Below are 24,533 nucleotides of genomic sequence, written 5' to 3' on the forward strand. Positions count from 1 at the left end.
CAAGAACAGGGAGACCACAAAAAGGGGAGGGGACGACAGAAGAAAGACAGGTTGAGTGCATGGCTTACCGCTACCATTGGCGGACAATACAGACACAGCAGCCCCCTGCACTACGTCGCGCTGTTGGGCTCTACAGATGTAATTCCTGGGATATGTCCTACATGGCTATGGACGACATCTGCACATGTAGATGACACAGGGGCATGACTAGCTGTACTTGGCACTCTACAGAGGTGGGGTGGGGTGCCACATGGCCTGCAATATGGAGGGGCCTAGCCTACGGAACTCGCCCTGGCCTAGGGAAACCCCCAGCCCTCCTCCCCCACCCAGACACCTTCACTGCGCGCAAAGTCCACTGAATGATGTTGTACTCACCCCCTTGTGTCTGCTGTGAGGCCCTCAAGCGCCCATCCAACTCAGGGTAGGCCACCGCCAGGATCTGGAACATCAGGGGGGTCATGTTTCGATGGGCACCCCTTTAACGTTGGGAAGCCATCCCCAGCTGAGCCTCCGCTGTCTTCTTGCTCCAGCGGCGAATGTCCTCCCATCTTTTCTGGCAGTGGGTGCTCCGTCTGTGGTGGACCCCCAGGGTCCGGACGTCCTTGGCGATGGCACGCCAAATACCCTTCTTCTGGTGGGCGCTGACCTACATGACATGTACAGGGGAAGAAGAGTAGTCATTAACAAGTGCACCGTCTAAGTGAGTGGCCCACATCCCTACCCTTGCCATGTCGCACATGCATTCACAGTCCTTCATGCATGCAGAACTGTGCCCCCTTAATTTTTACAACCAGCCCTCTCCACACAGGCATAGTTCATACAACGTGCTCCCAGTGTACTTACCTATTGGTCTGGAGGACCGTAGAGTAGCGTGTACTGGGGGAGGACCCCGTCCACGAGCTTCTCCAACTCCTCTGCAGTGAAGGCAGGGGCCCTTTCCCCAGACGCACGAGCCATTGTCTCTTCCAGACCGAGGTCACAGCAGCACTAGCAGTGTAGGTCCTCTCCTGTTGAAGATCAAGTATCGAGTGATTAAACAGCTGGAAAATGGCGGTCACGTCCGCGGCGGTGCGTACCATCACCGCCGGCGTACATCGTCATTGGCTCCTGGGACCCATTGGGTCCAATGTTAACCAATGCAGCATTGCGCCGCGGTCTTCGACTGCCTACCGTGACGGTGTACAACGCCAGCGCAGTCACCTCACATCCCATTGTCCCAGTTTAGAGGTCAGGCAGCCGCCATTTCAGGGGCCCACATGGCCTAATTACCAACTATGTCACACATACCTAGGCCTAGTCTCACAACACAAATACAGGCCACATTTTGTGTATGAATGGTGTTCTGTGTAGGCTGTGGGTACATACCACTGAGTTGTTTGACTCTGTGGTCGTTGTTGTCCTTCCTAGGCACCGTCCCTGGGACATGTGAGGAGATGGCGGAATCCTCCGGTGTACCGACCGCTGGTGGACCTGTCGACAATGGAGGAAAGAAGTTTGATCATCACCTACAGGTTTGACCGTGCCACAATCCCGGAACTGTGTGCCCAGTTGGAGCCTGACCTGATGTCAGCAATCCGCCATCCCACAGGAATCCCCCCTCAAGTGCAGGTGCTATCAGTGCTCCATTTCCTGGCAAGTGGGTCATTTCAAACAACAGTGGCCATGGCATCAGGGATGTCCCAGCCTATGTTTTCCAACGTGTTGTCCAGAGTGTTGTCTGCCCTTCTGAAACACATGCGGAGCTACATCATTTTCCCTCAGGTGGAGGACTTGCCTACAGTTAAAGGTGACTTCTATGCCCTTGGACAAATACGCAACATCATAGGTGCCATTGATGGGACCCATGTAGCTCTAGTACCCCCCCCCACAGGAGTGAACAGGTGTAAAGGAACCAGAAGAGTTATCATTCCATGAAGGTACAGATGGTGTGTTTGGCAGACCAGTACATCTCCCAGGTAAATGCTATGTTCCCTTGGTCTGTGCATGACGCCTACATCCTGCGGAATAGCAGCATCCCTTATGTGATGGGTCAACTCCAGAGGCACCGGGTGTGGCTATTAGGGGACTCTGGTTACCCCAACCTGTCATGGCTACTGACCCCAGTGAGGAATCCCAGGACCAGGGCAGAGGAACGCTACAATGAGGCCCATGGGCGGACTAGGAGGGTGATCAAATGCACCTTCGGCCTCCTGAAGGCCAGGTTCAGGTGCCTCCATATGACAGGTGGTTCCCTATTCTACTCACCAAAGAAGGTGTGCCAGATCATCGTGGCCTGCTGTATGCTTCACAACTTGACTTTGCGACAACAGGTGCCTTTTCTGCAGGAGGATGGTCCAGATGGCAGTGTTGTGGCAGCTGTGGAGCCTGTGGACAGTGATGAGGAGGAAGCAGAGGAAGAAGACATTGACAACAGGGACTCAGTTATCCAGCAATATTTCCAGTGACACACAGGTGAGAATACATTCCTGCCTACTACAAGTACTTTCACACTTCTACCTCTATCCTGTCTGTTGATTTCAACCAGTATATGGTAACTGAGTTGTACATTTCCCTTACGGTTTCACAGGTGTGGTTTCCAATGTGTGTCATCTGCTTAGATTCCTAATGGACTTGAGATGTGTGACATAGGTATGTTGACATTACATTTGAAACAGCATTTTGTCACTGTCATTGCTAATACACATTTTCAAAATCACAGACTGACTCCAGATTGTTTTGTGCTTCAAGGGGGTTTATTGAAGTGCTCAATATTGGAGGCGGGTTGTAAAATGGTGAGGGGTGATGGTGGAGGAATGTCCATGGCAGAGTCCAGTCTATTAGTCTCAAAGGTGCATTGCCCATATGGGCATAGGAAGTGGAGCTGGGGCAGTTTAATTATGGACAGGGTGACAAAGTGGGACAGTAGGATGACAATCAGGGTGGTCTCATTTCTTGGCTGGGGTCTTGACATCGTGCTCTGTCTTGTTCCTGGATCTCAGGGACCGCTTGTGGGGTGGTTCTCCGTCTGTTGGGGGTGGGGTGCTGGTTTGGTGGTCCTGTGGCGGTACCTCCTGTCCACTAGCGCCGGCGGAGGTGGTGGGCAGTTCATCGTCCAGGCTAGTGTCTGGGGCCCCTTGGAGTACCACAGTGTCCCTCCTGGTGTTAAGTATTTCCTTCAGCACCCCTACGATGGTGCCCAGGGTGGAGCTGATGGTTCTGAGTTCCTCCCTGAACGACAGATACTGTTCCTCCTGCATGCGCTGGGTCTCCTGAAACTTGGCCAGGACTGTTGCCATCGTCTCCTGGGAGTGGTGGTATGCTCCCATGATGGAGGAGAGGGCCTCGTGGAGAGTGGGTTCCCTTGGCCTGTCCGCCCCCTGTCGCACGGCAGCCCTCCCAGTTCCCCTGTGTTCCTGGGCCTCCGTCCCCTGGACCGTGTGCCCACTGCCACTGCCCCCAGGTCCCTGTTGTATTTGGGGTGGTGGGTTATCCTGGGTTTCCTTTAGTGGTGGACACACACAGCTGATTGACGTGTCCTGCGTATGGAGGTATGGGCCCGCTGGGTGGGTGCTGTGCTGGTGTTACCAGAGGGTGGAAGGTCTGTGGTGGGCTGTGCCTGTGTGAGGGGAACCGACTGTCCCGAGGCCCACGATGGTCCGGGCTGGTCATCTGGATCCAGTTGGACAGAGCTGCTGTCATCACTGTGGGCCTCTTCTGTGGGTGGGGTGGAGTTGTCTGGACCCTCCTGTCTGGTGATGTTGGGTAGTGGTCATGCAGGGGTGCGAAAGCATGATTATTGCATCTGTGTGTGTCATGGTGTGCAATGGGTGGGTGACTGTGTACCCCAGTGCTAGCATTCCTGTGTGTGGGCTTGTATGAAGATGGTTGAGAGGGGTGTTATGGGTATGTGCATTGGGCATGCTTTAGTGATGGGTGTCCTTGCTTTGTTGTGTCATGCAGGGCTTGGTGTTGGGATGTGTGGTTTGTGTTATTAGTACATTTGTGAGGAGTTGGAGTGATAGGGGAGGGGGCAAGGGTGGGGCTCTGTGATAGCATGCAGGTAGGGTGGGGGATATAATAGTTAAAGGTTTGACTTACCAGAGTCCATTCCTCCACCGACTCCTGCGAAGCCCTCCGGATGCAGAATCGCCAAGACCTGCTCCTCCCATGTTGTTAGTTGTGGGGGAGGAGGTAGGGGTCCGCAGCCAGTCCTCTGAACCGCAATGTGGTGTCTTGAGACCACGGAACGCACCTTCCACCGTAGGTCGTTCCACCTCTTCCTGATGTCGTCCCTATTTGTTGGGTGCTGTCCCACTGCGTGGACCCTGTCGACTATTCTTTGCCATAGCTCCATCTTCCTTGCAATTGAGGTGTGCTGTACCTGTGCTCCAAATAACTGTGGCTCTACCCAGACGATTTCCTCCACCATGACCCTGAGCTCCTCCTCCGAGAACCTGGGGTGTCTTTGCCGTGCCATGGGGTGGTGTAGGTAATGTGTGGGGTGGTGTGTGTGGTGATAAGTGTGGTGATATGTAGTGGTGTGTGGTGTTTTGTGCGTGGAAGTTGTGTGGGTGATGGTGTTGAGTGCCTGTGGCTGCTAGTTTGTGGATGGTGGTGTCTGTCTCTGGCCTTCTTTCGGAAACTTTTTGGTCGTAGGGGTTTGTGGATGATGTGGGTGTGTGTTTTATATTGTATTGGGTGTGTGGTGTGTGTATGTGTATCAGGTGTGTGCATTTCGAATTGTCCAATGTGGCGGTGTTTTGAATGTGTGTGTGTATTTTGAGCGCAGCGGTGTGTACCGCCAATGGAATACCACGGTTGAAAGACCGCCGCGTAGATTCGTGGGTCGTGATAGCATGGGCGTTTTTCTGTTGGCGTGACGGTGGAGGTTTTGTTTTCGCCAGTTTTCACTGACCTTTGGTGTGGCGGACTTGTGTGGGTGTCTGAATTTTGTCGGATTTCGAGATGTGGGTCGTAATAGCTGTGGCGGATTTCCGCAGCCGCGGCTGTGTGTTGCCGGTCTTCTGCGCGGTGGTAAGCGGCTTTTACCGCCAATGTTGTAATGACCCCCATAGTCAGCAATATACTGACCACCTGCAGACAAATCTGTGCTCATTTCAGCCATTCTTTTGAGGCGTGAAGCAGTTGTGGATTATTCAGCATGGTAACAAAGTACCAGTTAATGCCCTGATACAGGAGGTGCCAACACATTAACCTATTATATGTTGCAACATCTGTTTCAGCAGTACTGACAGATCGATGGCCATGCCATTTTAAGAGGAGGGGATGCAACTGGGAAAGCTATGGCCATGGATGTGGACAAATGGGGCCTAGTCAAGTACCTGACACAGACGCTGCTCCCTTTTGAGGTTTTCACACGGAAAGTTATCAAGGAGGACAGAGATGGGCTAAGCTATCCCGTTGTTGCATCTGCTACAGGAGCAGCTAAAGAAGGTTTCTGAAAGGTTTGCATTAGGATTTGTGAATGAAAACTCAAATGCACATGCCTTGGTTGAGAGCCTAAGCTATCGCTTGACTTGTAATGCAAGGCTGCAAAATGAAATGATCAAGTCCAAAAAGTACATCTGTAGCGCCCTACTCGATCCCCTTACAAAAAACATCTTCCCACTTTCATTCCTTTTCTGAAGGAGATGTTTTGAAATACAAGGGGTGGATTGTTGATCAAGCCAGAGAACTGGAAGAAGAACTGCTGGAACTTACAGTCTCACTCCACAGTCCTGGGATGCCACCTTCAACTTCCAGAAAGTGCATTCTTGTCTCACTAATCTGACCCAACCTCTACATTTGCTTGGTTTCAAGTGGCAGGGCTTTGCAGAGGGAGGCAAAATAGGTTAAGCAAGGGGCAGCAACAATGACAATTAATGGAATGTTTCAGGAGTATCTGGATGACCCAAAAGAGGCATATGTGGATCAAACCCCATTGGTGTATTGGTGTATTGATATGGGAAGATGCGCCAATGGCCAGAGCTCAGCAGGTTGGCGATAGAGTACCTGGTTTGTGTTGTAGCCAATGTATCTGCTGAAATGTGTTCAGTAAAAGCTGGCACAGTTGTTACAGTGAGAAGGACCACTCTTGCGCATCAAAACCTGGAGAGATTAACCATGATCAAAATGAACCAGCATTTTATGCCACCTGATTACATTGTTCCCGAAACACCACAGGAGGAGGAAGAGGATGATTGGCCAGAATCAAGTATCTTTGCTGACAAACTTCTCGGTGAACCACATGAGTTTGAGGACAAACTCTACTTCCCGGACTGAGTATGCCAGGGCCACCATAGACCTTTTTAATTATTTCTCATTGAACTTCTTTCTTAATGTATTTCTTTGCAAAAAAATAGCTAATGAAAATTGTTTGTGTCGGACTTGTGCTGCTCCACCATTTACAATAATCACATATATGCCAGACTGGAGTTGGACCCTTGTACAGTGAAGAAGCCCACAAATTCCCTTGTATTTGAGACAATGCCTGCCTCCCTCACATGCCATTACCTATCTTTTTTTCTACTTTTACATCATCTAGCCTGGCTGCATCAGAAGATCATTGATTAAAAGACTGCCAGTGCCTAATTCCAATGTGCTGCTACTATCAAAGAGCAGGTAATATTTTTTATCAATCACCATGCTTGGATTTAAAGAGGTAACTACTAACTATTCCCCCAAGGAGTGGTTAGAAATTGAGTGAGTGATGATTGATGATGCATGTGGTGGCTGAAGGTGAGGAAGGGAGTTCAACAAATTTGTAAACTCGATTTCAATGATTTTCAATGCTTGGGGGATGATGGTTAATAATTTTTTTCCTGAAAGTGATTGGCTTTTTAAACGTAGCACAATTTACCTGCAGGGTCCACTTCTTTTTTCTGGTTCCTCAGAGACCAGACCAGTCACTTTAGTCACCAAACAAAAATCTACACAAAATACTCACTGTATTTGTTCTTCAACACCAGGGCAGCACTACACAGGTCTACCTCGCTGAGTTTGGGACTGGAATGAAGTTACTCAGAATCAGGAGGAGGAGGGGGAGGGTAGAAGGACTCAGGGTGGGACTACATCAATAGCTAGGAGGAGAAAGTTATCGACTTAAAGAGAAACCATGATGATGGCGAAGACTCTGAGGCCTAGTACTCACTCAGCTCTGTGGACTGAGATAGGTGCGTTGATTTGGGAAATGCTGCTGTGTCCGTGTTTGCTGCATTGCTGACTCAAATGTGAAAATCCTTTTTAAGTTTTTGCTCTGTCTCTGAGTCTTCTTGGTACAATCCAGACTCCTCATGAAGCTTACCTAGCTTCCTTTTGTCCTTCTCTTTTACTCTGTAATACAGTTACAGTTTTTCAGTACGCAGGCCTTTTCTTAACCCTCTCCTGCACAAACAAAACTGTGTGAAATCACAACACTCTAGATTACCTATCGGACAGGTTCAGCCAGGGCCCCAAGAGTGACAGACATTCCAAGAAGAATGGAGATGCAAAGCCCAATTTGGCAATACAGTATAATTTTCCTTTAAGCAGTCATACATTTTAGAACTGGATGGGTTAAAACTCAATCTCCATAATTTGTACTTATCAAACCTATAAAACGTTGCTTTTATAGGTATACTATCCTGGGTCTCTATGGGCCAGAAGGACTGTTTGCAATGCATTTAACTAAACTGTGTCATACTCATCCCTTCATCGTTTCCTTCTACAACAGATTGATGATGGTCTGTTGCTCAGCACCCCAATGAATATTGTAGTGGATTCTTTTGTGCACTGTTTCCCTTTGTCACACCTTTCCACAAGTTCCATTTCCTATCTATTCACACAGCCCATAACCCTCTTCCCCTGGGCTGTGTGATTTATTGAGATGTAAAGTAATTTCAAACCATAAATAGATATCACACATTTGCTGGGGTGGATGTAGTGAAAGTGATACCAACTCACTGCATGACCTTCCATTATCTGAGCAATAATCTACACCGGCCCCATCAACATCTTCATTAAGGCCTTGTGTTGTATGTTGCTTAAAGGCTTAAACTTGTCCAACCACTCCTGATTCTGAGCATACTTCTTCTGACTTGAGGATTTGATTTCCTAAGTTTATTTTTAAAATACTAACTTAACACTGCTTAGAAAAAGTTAATATTGCTAGCTTTTATAATCATACCAGGTCTTCTTTGTTGTCTGTCAAATACTGTTATTGTGGTAGTCGGGTCTCAGTCTCCCTAAAGTTATGATAAAATATATGACCTACTAACTCTCTGTTTTCTTTCAATCTAGTTGACAGTGATGGAAACACTTTGATTAATTCTGTAGTTGGAGTTTGCATAAGTGGGAGTGGCATCTTGTGTCTCCCCTGTTAGTGCACTAGCCTGCTACAACTACTACCACCCCCTTAGGATACTAACTTGGGTAAGAAGACTGGGGTATTAACCTTGCTTCACCTATTAAGGCAAAGGAAGATCAATGGATTGAACTGTTTTGTTAGTGATTAACTTCTACTCAATAAGATGTTTTTTGTGTGTGTCTAGGTTTTGTAGGCAAGATAGGCAATGACAATCATCCCCTTGTGGTCAGTATAGCAGCAGAGGGCAGAAGAGCAAGGGTTATAAGTGAATGACATACACTTATTTAGCAGAGTTAAAAAACAGGTTAGACTAGAAGACAGCAGTGCTAACTAAAACACCAAAATAAACATTTGAGGCATAAATGAAGTAAAATATCCCCTTCTATTTTTAACAAATAGAAAACCCACCCTTTTCACCCACAACAGGCCCACCCCTCTCCCCAGACAAAGAGCCCCATCCCCAAAACGTCCAACAAAAGTCGAAAGTGAAACCTGGTCCCAAATACCTCTCCATCCAAATAAAAAAGGAGAGCATAAACCAAATAAACAAGGCAAAACTAAAAGTAGTATAATAGCGGGCATTGGTAAACGTTAGGGAAATAATAATAATAAATATTAGGACTTACTAGGATGAGCAGAGCCCATGGCAGAGGTGCAGGTGATCGGCACCTCCTCCTCCCCAGCTCTTCCCTGTCTCATCTCGGTGTTGCCCCTCTTCTTGCCCTTGGATGATGATGTATGAAATAAGATAAAAAAATTAGTGGTACAGTTATTCTCTACTAAATCATCACAACGGGCTAACGCAGTAACATTGTACTTATTTAAATCAGATTGATTATCATTGAGTTGGCTATACTAATCGTAAAATCCTTATTACATATTTCCTTAATAAAAACTACATTTGGAACTAATGAATTACAATGAATTACCTTTGATTCTATTTTCGTTTCTCAACCCTCTTGATGGACCCCTATTTTGTAAAGCATAGATGCATACTAGTAGTGTGAAAATGCTTTGGACTGTATGAGCTACATAGATAAAAGTCAAAGAGAACACTAACTCACTGATATCACTAATAATAATGCTCATAGGAGGACAGAGGAGTCTGCATTGCAAGAACTTCTTGGATAATCAGCCAAAGCGAGCACCGATGAGTACAATTAGGTAGCACTGAGCACCTGTTTATCTCAAACTAGATCACGTAATAATATATTATTCTAAACATAAGCTAAACGTAACTTACCTCTGAGTGTGGGCAGCATGCTATTGGGAAAAAAAATTAAGTATTGTAGAACACAAACACAACAAATAATATAATTAATACTCATCCAAGCCCTGGAATCTCGATGCCTAGCAGCTTGAGGAGGTCCTGCTTTCAGTCAAAGATATCTGCCTAGCGGTGCATGAGCTGCTGGGTGGTGCGCTGGACCTGGCTGGTGTGCTGCACACACCTGTGCACCCTCCCCCAATGTGGCTGACACTCCCACAGAGGGTACCCACTGCCAGTCCTGCCGCCTGCTACCAGCATAAAAAACAATGCTGCACAAAAAAAAACAATGCTGACACCTCCACCTCACAAAAGATGGGGTGGGCTGCACCCTTTGGCAGCACTGCTGCTCACAAGGTAGGCTGCTCCTGCTGCTGACTGCTTAGGAGGACCTGGCACTGTGACTCCCCTGCTTCCCTGCTCGCTGGCAAAGCCCTGCTCTGCCATGGCCTGGGTGGGGCAAAGATAAAAAAGAAACAGCAAAGAAGGAAGGAAGAAATAAGGAAGTAAAGAGAAAAATATACAAATCTACAAAAAAGTCACAAAAACACAAATTTTCTTTTCTTTTAAATGTGAAATACACAGAAACAAAAACACACACACATACAATAAATAAAATTGAGGGTTAGATTATTTGGGAAGGCAAAGGATTGAAAATATGCAGAACAAATAATAAACAGGCCTAGCACCATGAACAGAGTAAGAAACAAGGTGGCCGCGCCCATACGAACTGTGTGGTGCTGTTCACATGTCAGTTTGAATTTAAGACTGAACTTAGCATTGCCTTTGACATAAAATGCAATGTGAACTGGCATGATGGAAAACTCTGCCTGCCCTCACAACTCTGCAGAGGATGGCAGAGTGTTTTAACCACTTAAGTTATGCGTGCTGAAACTCCAGGACCTCCACCCACCCTTAGTCTGAATATGAGTCATGCAGAGAACTTATTACAGAAGCCCAAAGGGCAGAAACCCATGAATTCAATATTTTAGGTTATCATTGGATACCTGAATCATAATCATATCATTGTCAAAAATCGAAATGGTCAAATCATCAAAGTTTGGAAAAGGGTTACAGAAATCATGTGATGAGAGACTTTTATTTGGATGAAAAAGGACAATGTCTGGGTACTATTTTTAGATAATTATATTAGCCAAAAATAAGAGTCTCAGGTTAAACCTTGAGCAGAGGTTGTTTGAAATTGTAAGCAGCTTTCTTTTGGAAAGGTAAATTAATGATTAGTACTCCTGGGACAAATTGAACTGTACTCTGTTTTTGTGTCGCAGACATAATGAACAGGACAGAAGCTATAACAGTAGTCAGGGGGGTGGTTATGCAGCAACAATCTTCGAGGACAATGAACCAATAACAAGAGTTATGCGAACAACTGTCTGGAAGAGTAACATTGCATCGATAGACATAATTAATTTGCCAAACAGGCAAGCAATTAACTTGTATATAAATGCACTACTGAAATATATCACTGGCATATTGAAATTATTGAAGAAAGAATTTGAAACATTATAGTTTAATGGTGACTGTAGGATGTTGAGTAAGAGCTACATGTTCCTTTGAGTGTTTATGTTAGAAAAGTTCCAAAAGAAGTGAAGTTGTTCTTTTTCTCATGTTATGCACCATTCATTGGTTTGAGGGAAGGGGACGGTAAATGTCACCAAAGGTTGAGTGCGTTGCTCCTGTGGTGTGATCAATGTCCCTTGGAGTAGTAGAAGTTGTTTGGTAAAGCTAACATAATCGTGGAGGTATGACATGTCATTTAGAAGGTTATCTTTAGGTCATATAATAGTGCCTCAATTCCTTATATTGAGCCAAGTTCGAACATTCATACTTGTATAAGTCTCTTCTTTAATTTGCTCGAGTTCATTCAAAGCCACATTGCTAATACCTAAATCATTCATTTATTTTTATAGTTTCGTGCAGCTATGATATTGGGGCTATATGAATCGAAAAGACCCCAAGTGCTATGGTGTGCTTTTGAGTATAAAGGCTAAGCGGAAAGGGAAGACCCATTTGCAGGCGATACCTGTGCCATGAAACATGTAATTGTGGTTTACATTGTGGTTTACATGTCTGATATTTAGGATAGGGTGGATTGAGAATTGTCCGAAATACCAGGAAGTGGTTATTTCTGCACTAGATATCAAGATTCTGCTTGAGCCCCTGCTAGAATCGATGTAAGGTAGCATATTCTAGTAAGGGCATTTTGTGTGAATCCTTTTCTGATCTAGAAGGCAGAGAAGACACTGTGGCCCTCATTACAAGTCTGACGGTCGCATGACCGCCAGACTCATGGTGGTGGCATGGTCGAACCACCAGTGGTTGTCATCCGCCAGGGTAGTGCTGCTTGCAGCGCCATCCTGGGGTTTGCACCGCCATGGAAAGGCTGGCAGAATGGGGGCATCAGGGGCTCCTGGGGTCCCCGTTGCACATTCCACAGCCCGAATTACGGGAAGTGGAATGCGCGACGGGTGCTGCTGCACCCGCTGCACCGCCACATTGGCGCCGGCTCCATTAGGAGCCGGCGTCAATGTTAAGGCCCTGTTCACCGCAGGGCCGAGCAGCCAGCCCTGTGGTGAACTCCTAATAGGGCCAGCGGGGTTCAGGCTGCACAGGTGACCCGAAGGCAGAAAGAGTTTGGTGGGAGGCCTCTGCCGCCTGCCAAACTCGTAATGAAGGCCAGTGTTTTCTGCAAAGCAGTAAGTCAGATGAACCGCTGCAATGGTGAAAAGCCAATTGTCTACTGTATTCACCATTGCTGGTATGCTCCTGATGCCTAGTTCTGCCTGTGTCAATTTTTGCCAGGTATTTATCTCTGAAAAGGCAGGCTTTGCTGCACCATATTTCTATGGAATTTCTCTAGAATTCATGCTTTCTTTAGTGATGAGTACACAAGACGAAAACATTACCTTGCAAAGCAGCACTTACTAGTTAATTTGAGAAATGAGAGATCGTAAAGCAAGCCCTCTGGAAGTGTGCACATGATGCAGAAGAGACCACATAGTGTGAGGCCAAGACATCTCTTAAAAAGTATGCACTCAGTGTCAATGATTTCTTGGTTTGTGCTACATAAAGGTTAGGGCCTTATATAAGAACAGTGGTGCTTCACCCAGTGCAGCGCCACTTTTTTTGTGCCCATTAGCGCCTCCCTAATGCCATCATGTGGGTGCCACATCTAAGGTACTTTGCACCATGGTGGTAGTTAGGGGAGCTAGCGTCACAATTTGGGAGCTTTGTAGGATTAGCGTAACGAATGCTGACGCTAATCCTGCAAACACATTGAGCTCATTGTATACAATGGTGTGCCTCCTTTTAACGCCTGCTCTGAGCACCCCCCAATGTCGTAACACCCCTTTTGTATACATTATGCCTGGCGCAGGCATAATATATCGCAAAGGGTTACAAAGTGGCGCAATGCATGCATTCCGCCACTTTGTAAATTTGCTGCAGCGATTTTGGCCTCATTTGGCCACATAAGCGTAAAAAAAAGACACTAATATGCCACAAGGAGGTGCTAGGTTCTCTTAAATCTGCCCCTTAGTGTCTGCAGTTGTGCTATATAAAAAATAGTGCCTTTAGTCCTGACACTTTTTCTGGTAAACTAGTCAGTGACCCCTCACCATAAAACTTTTGATATATAGGCTAAGACCCTTCAAAGAGCTTCCCACAGGCAGGGAAACAGATCTACTCATCATATACATAACCTTGTGCTCTGTAAGGATCATCCATGATCTTGTAGAAAGAAGAAGGTCAAGTACACTGACAGATGTCACCTTGCCACTATTAACACTATCCCCACCAACCGAAGATTACATTTGCTCCCCATGCAGAAATCGGGCAAATGGGTCTCATGGACCAGAGCAGTGCCATGTTGAAATATCAAAGTGTGGGTATCCCATATCAGGGTGACCCTGGGACTGTGGACATCCCCGTTTTCTAACAGAGTACATAGGCTGGATATTTAGATTTTCACCTAACCTGTCACTGCTGACCTTGCCATCCCCTGCATGAGATTAGAGTTTACTGATCACAGTTTTGAAGTCTGGTACCTTAGATGTTGAGTTCAGACTGGAGCAGTGTTACACTTTTATGGCTTCCGAAATTGTTCCAGTCTCTTTATTGAGTTTAATCTATAAACTAGATTTTAGACACACGTTGGAAAACAATACAGTCAAGAAATAAGAGTCTAATAGGACGCACAGCTAGTCATCTCCCTGTTTCACTATGACCTTTCAATACATTTTTGCATCTAATGTGTTATTAACAAATGTACTATGAAGTTTCAGGTTGTGTAAAGTTTAGAAATAATCTAATAGTCATCACACATCCCCTCTTATGGTCCATACCAGGAAAACAAAACATGTAACTATGTGAAATGCATAATATTAATGAAAACGTGAACAGTGACAATGAACATGCAAGTAGAGTTGTGCAAAACTACTTAAAGGAAAGCTAGCCATAAAATCTGTGAGGGTGATTCCTTTGTCCTAAGCTGGGAGGGGGCACCTTTCTGAACAAAGAAAAAGGAGGATATCTTTTCAAAGCCAAATTATCTGGAGAAGATTGTTTATCAATGACCTGGTAAGCAGCTACTTCTTCCTTAGAAGACCATGTTGCAATGTCCCCTGTGACATTAACTAGCCTTCCAACATAACACCATTGTCCACCCTCCACATTAACAACCTTGCCTCCTATCTCCAGAATACAAATAGGATTAGAAAACTTATAAAACCCCTTTCTTAACAAGAGAGGCTCATTGATTCTGACTCACTCACCAGAAGTAGTGCATGGCCTCGTAGTCTTTGGTCAGAGTATCAACAAGCAGAAGGCTGTCATTGTTACACACATTTACCATCCAACTTGGATGAATCCCCCTTGCATTAACTCAAAAAGAGATTTATTTGTGGGTATATATGGGGTGGTGCAATATACCCACAGCATGCATCTAACAGCCTCACACACAACCCACTTGCAACAGTAAGCATTTTGACCACATTTTACCAACATACGTTTAAATCACTCAACCATTCCAGTACTTTGAGGCTAGCTTAAAGTAGTCCTCACATGCTTCACATCTGACTCAATCAAATAGTCACTATAAGTTTGATAGGTATACTGGATGCAATTATCTGTGACCATCACCTTAGGAACACCTTCCTTAACACCTTCCTTAACAAAAATATCACATGAAAAACACAGAACTGCCTCAGAAATGGGTCCAGTGAGAACATAACCTCATCTCACATCTACAAGTGGTCAATCATCATTAACATATAGCTACATTTCACAGGCAAAAAGTGGAAAGGCCCTAAATAGGCCATAAATAATCAAAATTTACATTTTGCTATGCTGTATCAGGGTACAGGTTGTTCAGCGTATGAGGCTGCCATGAGATTGAGTGACCCTCCCAGCACACTGCCCACAATCATTAACAAATGTCTTAATTTCAGTTTCCATGTGTGACCACTAATAGTCTTCCTGAATTATTTTTATTTTAAGTGTGCTGCCTAACTCTCCACTCCAAGCTGCTTCTGTGATAGCTCATCAGTAATTTTCCAAGGAATGTAAAGCTTGTTCAATATTACATTCCCTTGGCCACCACCTAAACATCAAATTGAGTACATCCTGTAAAATGTCTTTGTGAGACAGATCAATCTTTCTCTCCTCCACACAATCCCTCACACCACAGAACCAACTTGGCAGTTAGCAATAGTGCATTTTTCAAGTTCATCATTGTCCTTATGTAAATCATCAACCACAGGAAGTCTCTAAAGGCAATCAGCCTGCACATCACGTCCCCCCAGGAATATTCTTAGTTTTGAAACTGTATTCCAAAAGCTTGGTGAATGATCTGCCATGTTGCAGTGTTTTTTGTTTATCTTAGTACCAATATTATATCAACTAAGGGGCTAGGGTCAAATTTAATTACAAATAGGTGCCCTCAAACGTAAGAAGAAAACTATTCCATGCCCCCACACTCTAACATCTCTTTCTTAGTGACTGAGTATCTACACTGAAAAGGTCTCAGCAATCTAAAGGCAAAATCAAAGGTGTTGAAGGTGTCCTTCAACTTGTGGAAGAATTGTGCTTGAACCATAGGCACTAGCATTCACAGGCATGGATCCAACTTTCTTTTCAGAGAAAGATTGTAATGTAGCTGCTTCAGAGATTAATATTTGGATTTTCAAAACTGCTACGTTGTGGTCATTATTCCATTATTGTCACTGCTGTGGTGGCCTACAAATAAAAAGATATGAACCCGTTTACGATTTTCGTATAACTTTTGTGAGAACTGGCTTTAAACATCTCAGAAGGCATACATCCGAGCAGATTTACTAAGCTGTCACACAAAGCAGCACATACATCAAAGTTGCTCTGCTGAATTGCATGCGAAGGAGAGAGAAATGTTGTGTTGTGCATGATTTAGAAAATAACATTTCTGGATCCCCGAGGACTCCATATCAGTGAGATGTAATCACTAGAACAGAATGCAATGAAAACTTGGTTTGGAATGTTGGAGTTCATAGGTACACACAGAGGAATAAATACATGTGGTTTGCAGCTCAGTGGGTGGCCTAGTCATTCAGCGGGACACTACAACTGGTGAAGAAGATAAGATAAATAATCCAAAGAAGAAAGTGCTTTACTGAAAAGTTTGCTGTGGTCCAAGCAAACTGCTTGTGCATGCCACATGTGCCTTCATCAAAATGCTGAGTCAACAGTTGGTGTATGTACAGTCAAAGTACAATTCCAGCTATGTGTGAAGCATGTGAATGTCTAGGGAGCTTCAGGAAGAGTCTACACATTGTTGGTCAATAGGACATGACCAAGATCATACGGAAATGTACTACGCTGCCAAGCAAAATAAAGGTATACATTGTACAGAGTATTAATGCTGAAGGCGGATTCAACCAGGTTTACCAAGCGCAGTTAAAGACAATTATCATTTATCAAATAGTGCTGCAAACAGATATGCTGCAGGGAAGAAATCAACAGTATGTAAGAAAATACAAATTGGAGTGTACAAAGAATACATTAGATGACTTACCGAGCCCATTAAACAGAGTCATCGTACCACAGTTGACGATGGTCCCGAGAGAAGTGTCTAAAGTTGTGCTAACAGAGTTGTCCTTATTTGCAGTGGCGATAAAATTTGCAGAGGCTTTTCGGTTGATGGAACCCATCAAGGATGACCCAGAGGCTGGTCCATCACATTGCCAGGGCTGGGCCATGAACGGAAATGATCCTCTTTTCCAGTCAAAGGTACAAGAGAGAGTTCCTGTTCTGACTTCACTAAGTTCCACATTGGTCTATAATGCTGCCACCTTCCTGAAACCACCACCACCTTTCAATACCACCAAAAAGCAACATATTGGCAATAGATGGACTGCCTGAATAGAGATATTTGAAGATTTTATTGAGGCACTTCAAGAGACTGATTAAGGGAAAATTATCAAACATCTCAATAATCTTGCTGGTGATGGTGTGAAAGAAGTCATAAAGAAAATTCCAAGAACTGGTGAAGATATGACATAATGTCAGATTAAAAATGTTTGAATCTCAAATTCAATCCAGTACCAATCGCGGATTATGAATGCTTTGTTTTCAGTCAAGAACGTCAAAGAGTTTGTAAGCAATCAATGAATTTGTGGAAAGACTCAGCACACTCATCAACCACTGTAAGTTCAATTAATTTAATGATGAAGAAGCCATGCGTCTTAGAGTAATTGATGGATACCTGTCCAATTTATGCAGATGACGAAAGCTGAGAGAAACTCTTAGGGCCTGATTTATGAAAAGTTTTTGACGCAAAAGCGGCTTAAACGTACACAATATAATTATATTTTGCAAGTTTGCGCCGCTTTTGCGTCAACAAATGACGTAAAGGCTGCACTAACTTTTCATAAATCAGGCCCTTAGTCTGGAGTGAGTGTTAATGGCTGCCAGAGCTGAGAAACATGCTGAAAGACAAACTACTGGCATAGAGGCTGGAAGTGCCCAGAGCAAGTCAGTCATGAGTGTGAAAAGTAATTTGAGGCAAAAGGCTGAAGGACACAAAGTGATGCCTACACGCAAAAAAGGTTGTGTTTCAGATCTGGGTTTGCATTTTCACATGAAGGAAAGTGTCCCATTATTGGTCAGATATGCAAAGGCTGTAATAAAGAGAACCATTTTCTGCCAATGTGCAGGGCGAAGGAAAACGTAAGTGCAGCATGGCTGAAAACAAAATAGCTGCTAGAGCATTCCAGAAACAACGTTCAACACATGCCTGCAAGGCCAAGCGGCAACATCAGTTGAGGCAGTAGTTACTAAACAAAGTTGATTGTCATTTCAGTCATTCTCAAACAGTTCTTCCACCTTAATAATAAGTGCAAGTGAAAAAAATTATTATACAATGTCAGTGCTCACTTCCGAAAAATGTGCACATGTTGGACTGGTCACCTGTGAGGAAAAAAGTCAATCAAAGAAAAATCAACGTATCAAAGCAATTAAATCTTACACTTTCCAAATATTAAATTGAAAATAAGTGGATGTTCAATACCTTTCATTATTGATAGTGGCACATCAATAAATATAAATCCTGAAGAGAAGATGATCTGTGTCAGTTACTGTGGCTTACGCCATACAAGACTAAAGTGTGTACTTGGGCTGCATCAACACCCCCTAAAGAGTAAATGTTTATTTGTAGCAACAGTGAAACATAAGAAAGCCAAAGTAAAAGCACAGATCCATGTACTTCAAGGTACAACGGCCGGCAGGTGCTGCTTGCTGCTTTCAACACAGCCGCTAACATAGGACTGATTTCTCAGAATTGCAACATGAATGCTTATCACAAAATAGTAAATCAATTCCCTTCACTGTTTCATGGATTAGGAAAGTTAAAGACTATGAAAGTAGAGTTGCATATTAATGAAGATGTCCATTCTATTGCTCAGAGACATAGACAAGTTGCTCTTCATTTACAATGAGGTGTTGAAAAAGAACTTGAATCATTACATAAGCATGACATTATTGAACGTTCCACCAGTCCAAAGCCATGAGTTTCTCCCATAGTAGTAGTGCCTTGAAAGGACCGCAAAGGAGCTGGGCGCATATGCATCAACATGAGTCAGGCGAACAAAGCAATTGAACGAGAACAACATCCAGGTTCCCACATTGCTGACATGATAATATGATTGAATGGTGCCAGATTCTTTTTTTGACCTACTTTGAATAAAGGCTATCGTCATTGGAACCCGAAGAAAGCTGCAGATATATTCCAACCTTTTCCACACATGTTGGTTTGTTTAAATGCAAGAGACTTAGGGAGTCATTTACAAGGCCCTAGCTTCACACTGCTCCACTAGAGCGTAATTTTTGTTTTACGCCAGGCCATATTTACAAGTCCATGCAAAGCCACCAGTCGTGGCTTTTCATAGCCTTGTAAATATGGCCCTCCTTCACCCATAACGCTGCATGAAAATGGCATTCCATTGGTGTTGCTGTGGGTGTTCCCATGCAACACCCATGGAACCTGATGGAATCTGTTGCATTCCCAGATATACAAGCTGGGAATGCATCAGATTCATACATCACCTCAGTGGTGACGTTACCGTGGAGAAGCAGAGAGAAATAACATTATTTCTCCTCATTTTTTCCTCTTTAGAGGAAAATGCCATTAATTACTATTTATGTGCAGGAATGTGTCCCTTCCCACACATAAACAAACATCCTTGCAATGCCAGGTCCCTTGCTGCCTGCTTTGGCGCTAGGCATCCGTTTGTGCACCAACACAAAGGAAAGTACAAGGATTCATCGTATTTCTGTAAATAATATGCATCCCTGCAGTTTTGAAATGACGCAGAACAGCAAGCTGGCTTGCAGCACCACACTGTGTCATTCCCCGTGAATGAGGCCCACAGTTTTGTTGTGTCATCAGCTGCAAAACCTTTCTAAGACATCATACAATGCATCATACAGCCTGTTGTGAATGCAATCAGTCGTAGTGATGAGATATTTGGTTTTGAATCTACACACAAGGAGCACGATAGAGCCCTCACATTAGAATGATAATTACCCAGTGGTGCAGATTTAACCTTAAATGCAGGCAAGTATGAGTTCAACAGGACAAAACTGCAATTCTTTGACCATATCTTTTCTAATGGGATTATGATGCCTGATCCTGAAGTACAAGCTTTGACAAATGCTGAACCCCACAAGATGTTTCAAAGGTGCACTCTTTTCTTGGACTGGCCAGTCACTGCTCAAAATACATAAAAGACTTTGCCATTATTAGTGCTCCATTACAAGAGTTGACAAAGAAAAAATTTCTTTCCAATGGTCAAAAGAATGTGAGAAACGTTTCAAGAGAATCAAACTTGCCATTGAAAATGATACCGAAATGGGGTACTTCAATCCAAAGCTTCCTACAGAGGTTGTGGGCAACGCTAACCCAGTTGTGTTAGGTTCTATACTTGCACAGCATAGTGGATGCCCAAATGCTAGACAGCATATTGTGGCCTCTGCTAGTAGAAGTTTCTCTCAAACAGAAGGTGCTTATTCACAACCAGAAAAAGAAAGTTTGGCTGTAGTATGAGCTTGTGAGCATTTCCATGTCCTCCTCTATGGAAAGCCTTGTACGTTGGTGACTGATTATCAAGATTTGCAGAAAATGTTTGGCAATCCAAAAGCCATGATGCCTCCTCAGATTGAACAATGGGGAATACGATTGCAAGAGTACAATTATACAACTGTGCATTGACCAGGAAAAGATCAGAATCCTGATATATCTAGAGAGTGGCTACACAAGGTCACAGTACTCCATTCAAGATGAGTGAGGCTTACATTAATTTCATTGTCAAGTCAGATACAACAGCTGCTGTATCATTAGCCTAGATTGTCACTGCCATGATTCATGATAATACACTATTGAAGTTAAAAGACATAATTATGCATCAGTTGTGGAACACACATATTCAACCTCTAAGTAATAATGGAATCAGAAGTACAAAAATATCAAAAATGAATTGTCCATAACTCAGGAAGGAGATATATTGTGGGTACTGAGGATCCTGAGAGTCTACGGCAAAACGTGATTGAAGTGGCTCATAAAGGTGGTATTGTTGCTGCAAAGATAGCTCTCTGAGACCGAGCGTAGTTACCATACTTAGATAAAAGAGTTGAAAGGGAATTCAAGGTCTGTCACATATACAATTGACTGACTACGTTCTCAACATAATTTGAACATGTCAGAACTCCCTAAACATGCCTGGGAGAGAATAGCCATGGATTTCTTTGGTCCACTTGACAATGGACATCATTTAATGGTGAGTGTAGATGAATATTTGTGTTTTCCTTTGGTCGAAGATCTTCCATCCAAGATACATGTCCGAGTAATCAAAAAACTTGATGGCATCTTTGCAACATGAGACACACCCACCATTGTAAAGTCCAACAATGGTTTATTGTTAGAAATGGGGTTTCTGTTTGGCTAGGGTAAGCACCTAAGCCAGGCAGAACCCACAACTCTAGTCAAGGTAACTAAGTTACACACCAAAGATAACCTGTGCTCACTTTCTGGTAACTTGGTGCAGAGCAGGCAGGATTATCACCAGAGGCAATGTGTAAAGCGCTTGTGCTACACACATAGCAACACAACGAATACCACACAAAAAAGACCCCACACTGGATTATATGAAAATATATATGGTGTATTATACATAAACTTAGACCACAATAACATGATTCACTAATAATGTGCATATTATGCCATCACTTAGATAGTACTCGTTATCCTGAAAAATGTAAGGCAAAACGACATTCAATAAATAAGTACCTTGCCGGTAAGGCAGTTTCAATGACACAAATCCAAGTATTGCAGTAATTTCACATAAGTAATTATAGGTATTCCAAGAGTATCATGTAAGCAATCCTATGTATTGCAGAAATAACACGTCATTGTTTCAGAAAGAAAATCTCGGGCCTAGGAGTCCCTGCGCCCCATTAGTCCTTTTAAAGTGACTTTCCTTTCCCAAGCCCAAACCAATAAGCCTTGGTTAAGTAGTGTTCGTAATGCAGCGTCATTCAACTACATGAACCACAATATAGACTCATAGGATGCAGATGCACCTGATCTCCTACTAGTTTAATGATTGTAGATTCTGTGAATTTCCATGGAGATGATCCCATGCCTCTCTCAGGGTTCTCTAAGGAGGTTTTACCCCCAACAAGCAATGCCACCAGGTCGTGCACAAAGTAAGGAGGGAGAGGGGAACTAGCTTCAACACATGTGAGAGACCTCGCTTGGTCCCTCGCTACTGTGCACCCTTGTCCACCTCCTGAGAATGTGCAGGGCGGCTGCTACCATACAGTACCTTGATCGCGGCCCACGTGGTGGAGATATCTTCTCTGGGCCTTGAAGCTCAAGGACGGGATGTGCTGGGCTGGACAGCACCTTACAGCCAGAGTAGCATGCAAGAAGTCTGGCCATCCTGGGTTGTCCTCTTTCCTTGGAGGTAACATCGGCAGGCTGCGATGAACACACAACTCCTCTATGTGGCACAAGTATCATGGGGGAAGTCCACGTTATCCAAGCAAAGCACTGGATGGCATGCAATTCTGTTGTGTACAGTCCGAAGTGATGCTTCCAAGAGCAGGCTCCTGCACAGGTGGTTAGTCAGGTGAAGCACTAGTTTCTGGCCTTCGAAGCACTGATTTAGTAGAAGCAACTGTGTTGGTCCACTGCCAGACTTGCAGATTCCTGGGACCCATGGCTCGGATGACAAGGGGTGATTTCTGATGGCCTTGGGATTCCTGCAGACCAGAAAACCTAGGACTCAAGCGGAGAGCTGGCAGCAAGCCAGCTCACCCAGGTAACTTACAAAGTGGCAGTCCCTCCTTCAGCCCTGCAATTAATGGACAGCTGGCAGTACAAACAAAGTAGGGATGGTGGTTTCTCCTGGCAGCACAACAGTCCTCCTAGCAATGTGGAGATGAGGAGTCAGCCATGTCTGGTTACATGTCACACGCATTGTCTAAAAACACAGGGTCAGAGCCTCTGTATTTATCCTTAAAATTGTCTTTGATCAATGGGTGACTTTCAAGGAACCCTTTCAAGTGCACAACAATCCCTTTCAACCCAGCCCTGGCTCCAGAGGTCAGTAGGGTGCAAATCAGCCCCTTGTGTGAGAGCAGATCACAACCAAATTGACATGGAAACATGAACCATCTCTCCCTCCCCCAGCCCAGGAATACTCTCAGTACGCAAATTAATGCAGATGTATCCTGTCACACCGAGACCTTCATGTGTTGTGACTGTCTAGAGAGTATGCACAAAGTGTAGCAGTCACACAGGTCAGAAGTGGATTGGAGACAGGCTGCAAAGCACAAAGAATTATAAGCAAAGAGAAATGCCAACTTTCTAAAAGCGACATTTCTAAAATAGTAATGTAAAATCCAACTACACAAATAAGTAGTATTTATTGCTATCATTTTGAACGTCCTAAAAATCACAAAGCTCCTTCTTTCTGATCAGGAACTGCCTCTTAAAAGTGATAAGGGAATTCCAAATGCTATCCTATGAGAGCAGCAGACCTCCCTGTAGTGGAAAATGAAATAGGCTGTTTATTACAACTACGACATGCAAAACATAAAAGTACATGTCCTACCTTCTACTCACTCAGCACCCTGCCCATACAGCTACCCAGGGCCTACCTTAGGGGTGACATGTGTATAATAAAAGGGACTTTATTGCATGGCAAGTAGTTTTAAATGGCAAATTCAAATGGCAGCAAATTGCACACACAGGCACAGCAGGGGCAGGCCTGAGTCAGGTTTGAAAGGCTACGTCTGTGGATGGCACAATGAGTGCAGCAGGCCATTAGTAGCATTTAATTAACAGGCCCTGGGAATAAAGCGCACCACTATACACAGGAGTTACAAGTAAATCAAGTCTGCCAAACAGGTGTAACCCAGTGACATTATAGTTAGGGGAGAGAGCACATGCTCTACCATTGATTAGCAGCTGTAAAGTGCCCAGAATCCTAAAACCAACAAAAATAAGGTCAGGAAAAAAGGAGGAGGAAGGCAAAATGTTTGAGGGAAACCCTTCAAAAAGGGGCTGGCTCAACATGCACCCTTCAACAGTAAAGAATTTAAAAGATTACAACCTTAGGGCCACAGGTCAATGGAGTTGTTAAGAGTTTCATGAGTATGCCAAAGAAAGCAGTTCAGCGTTCAACACCCCCACTCAACCAGTTCTGTCACTTTGACGTTCAGGAGAGCAATGGCAATGAGGTTGCCTCAATAGACCACTGAAAGAAATGAAAGTGAAAACATGATTTGTACAAGGGACTCGGTTCACAAACAGAAAATTAAAGTTTATGCAGACAAGAGATGACGTGCAAAGGACCTCTCACTCAGAAAAAGAGATTTGGTGATCTCTTAACAGTTACACAAATGAAAATCTGATGTTTTTATGATATGGAACCATTCCAAGTAGATTCTACCAAAGGACACATGGTGACTGCCCAGGAACCTGGGAAGTCTATTACCAGCCACTCTTTTAATCTTCAGGCCTTTATCTCATTGGTCTTTGACTCAAGATTGTGACAAAAAAACTCATTCTAAACTCAGTAACTGTTGCTGATTCCTCACCATCACTAGCAATTTGAAGATGACAGTTCACAACTTCCAGTAATCAGATTGGGTCGACTGATGAAAGCAACACGAAAACTAATTGAAGAGATATAGTTGTACATCTTTTGATACTTAGATATTTCTGTATGTCCAATGATTTGCTAAAGTTTAAAAAAATGTCATTAACAGAAGGGGAGATGTTGCATCTGGTATGATTTAGAATGGAACCTTTCTGCCTCTTTGGGGACTATGTATCAGTATGACGTAATTGCTAGAATGGAATGTAACAAAAGCTTGTTTTAGACTGTTTGA

Source organism: Pleurodeles waltl, chromosome 9 (genome assembly GCF_031143425.1).
Source record: "Pleurodeles waltl isolate 20211129_DDA chromosome 9, aPleWal1.hap1.20221129, whole genome shotgun sequence".
Classification (NCBI taxonomy): Eukaryota; Metazoa; Chordata; class Amphibia; order Caudata; family Salamandridae; genus Pleurodeles; species Pleurodeles waltl.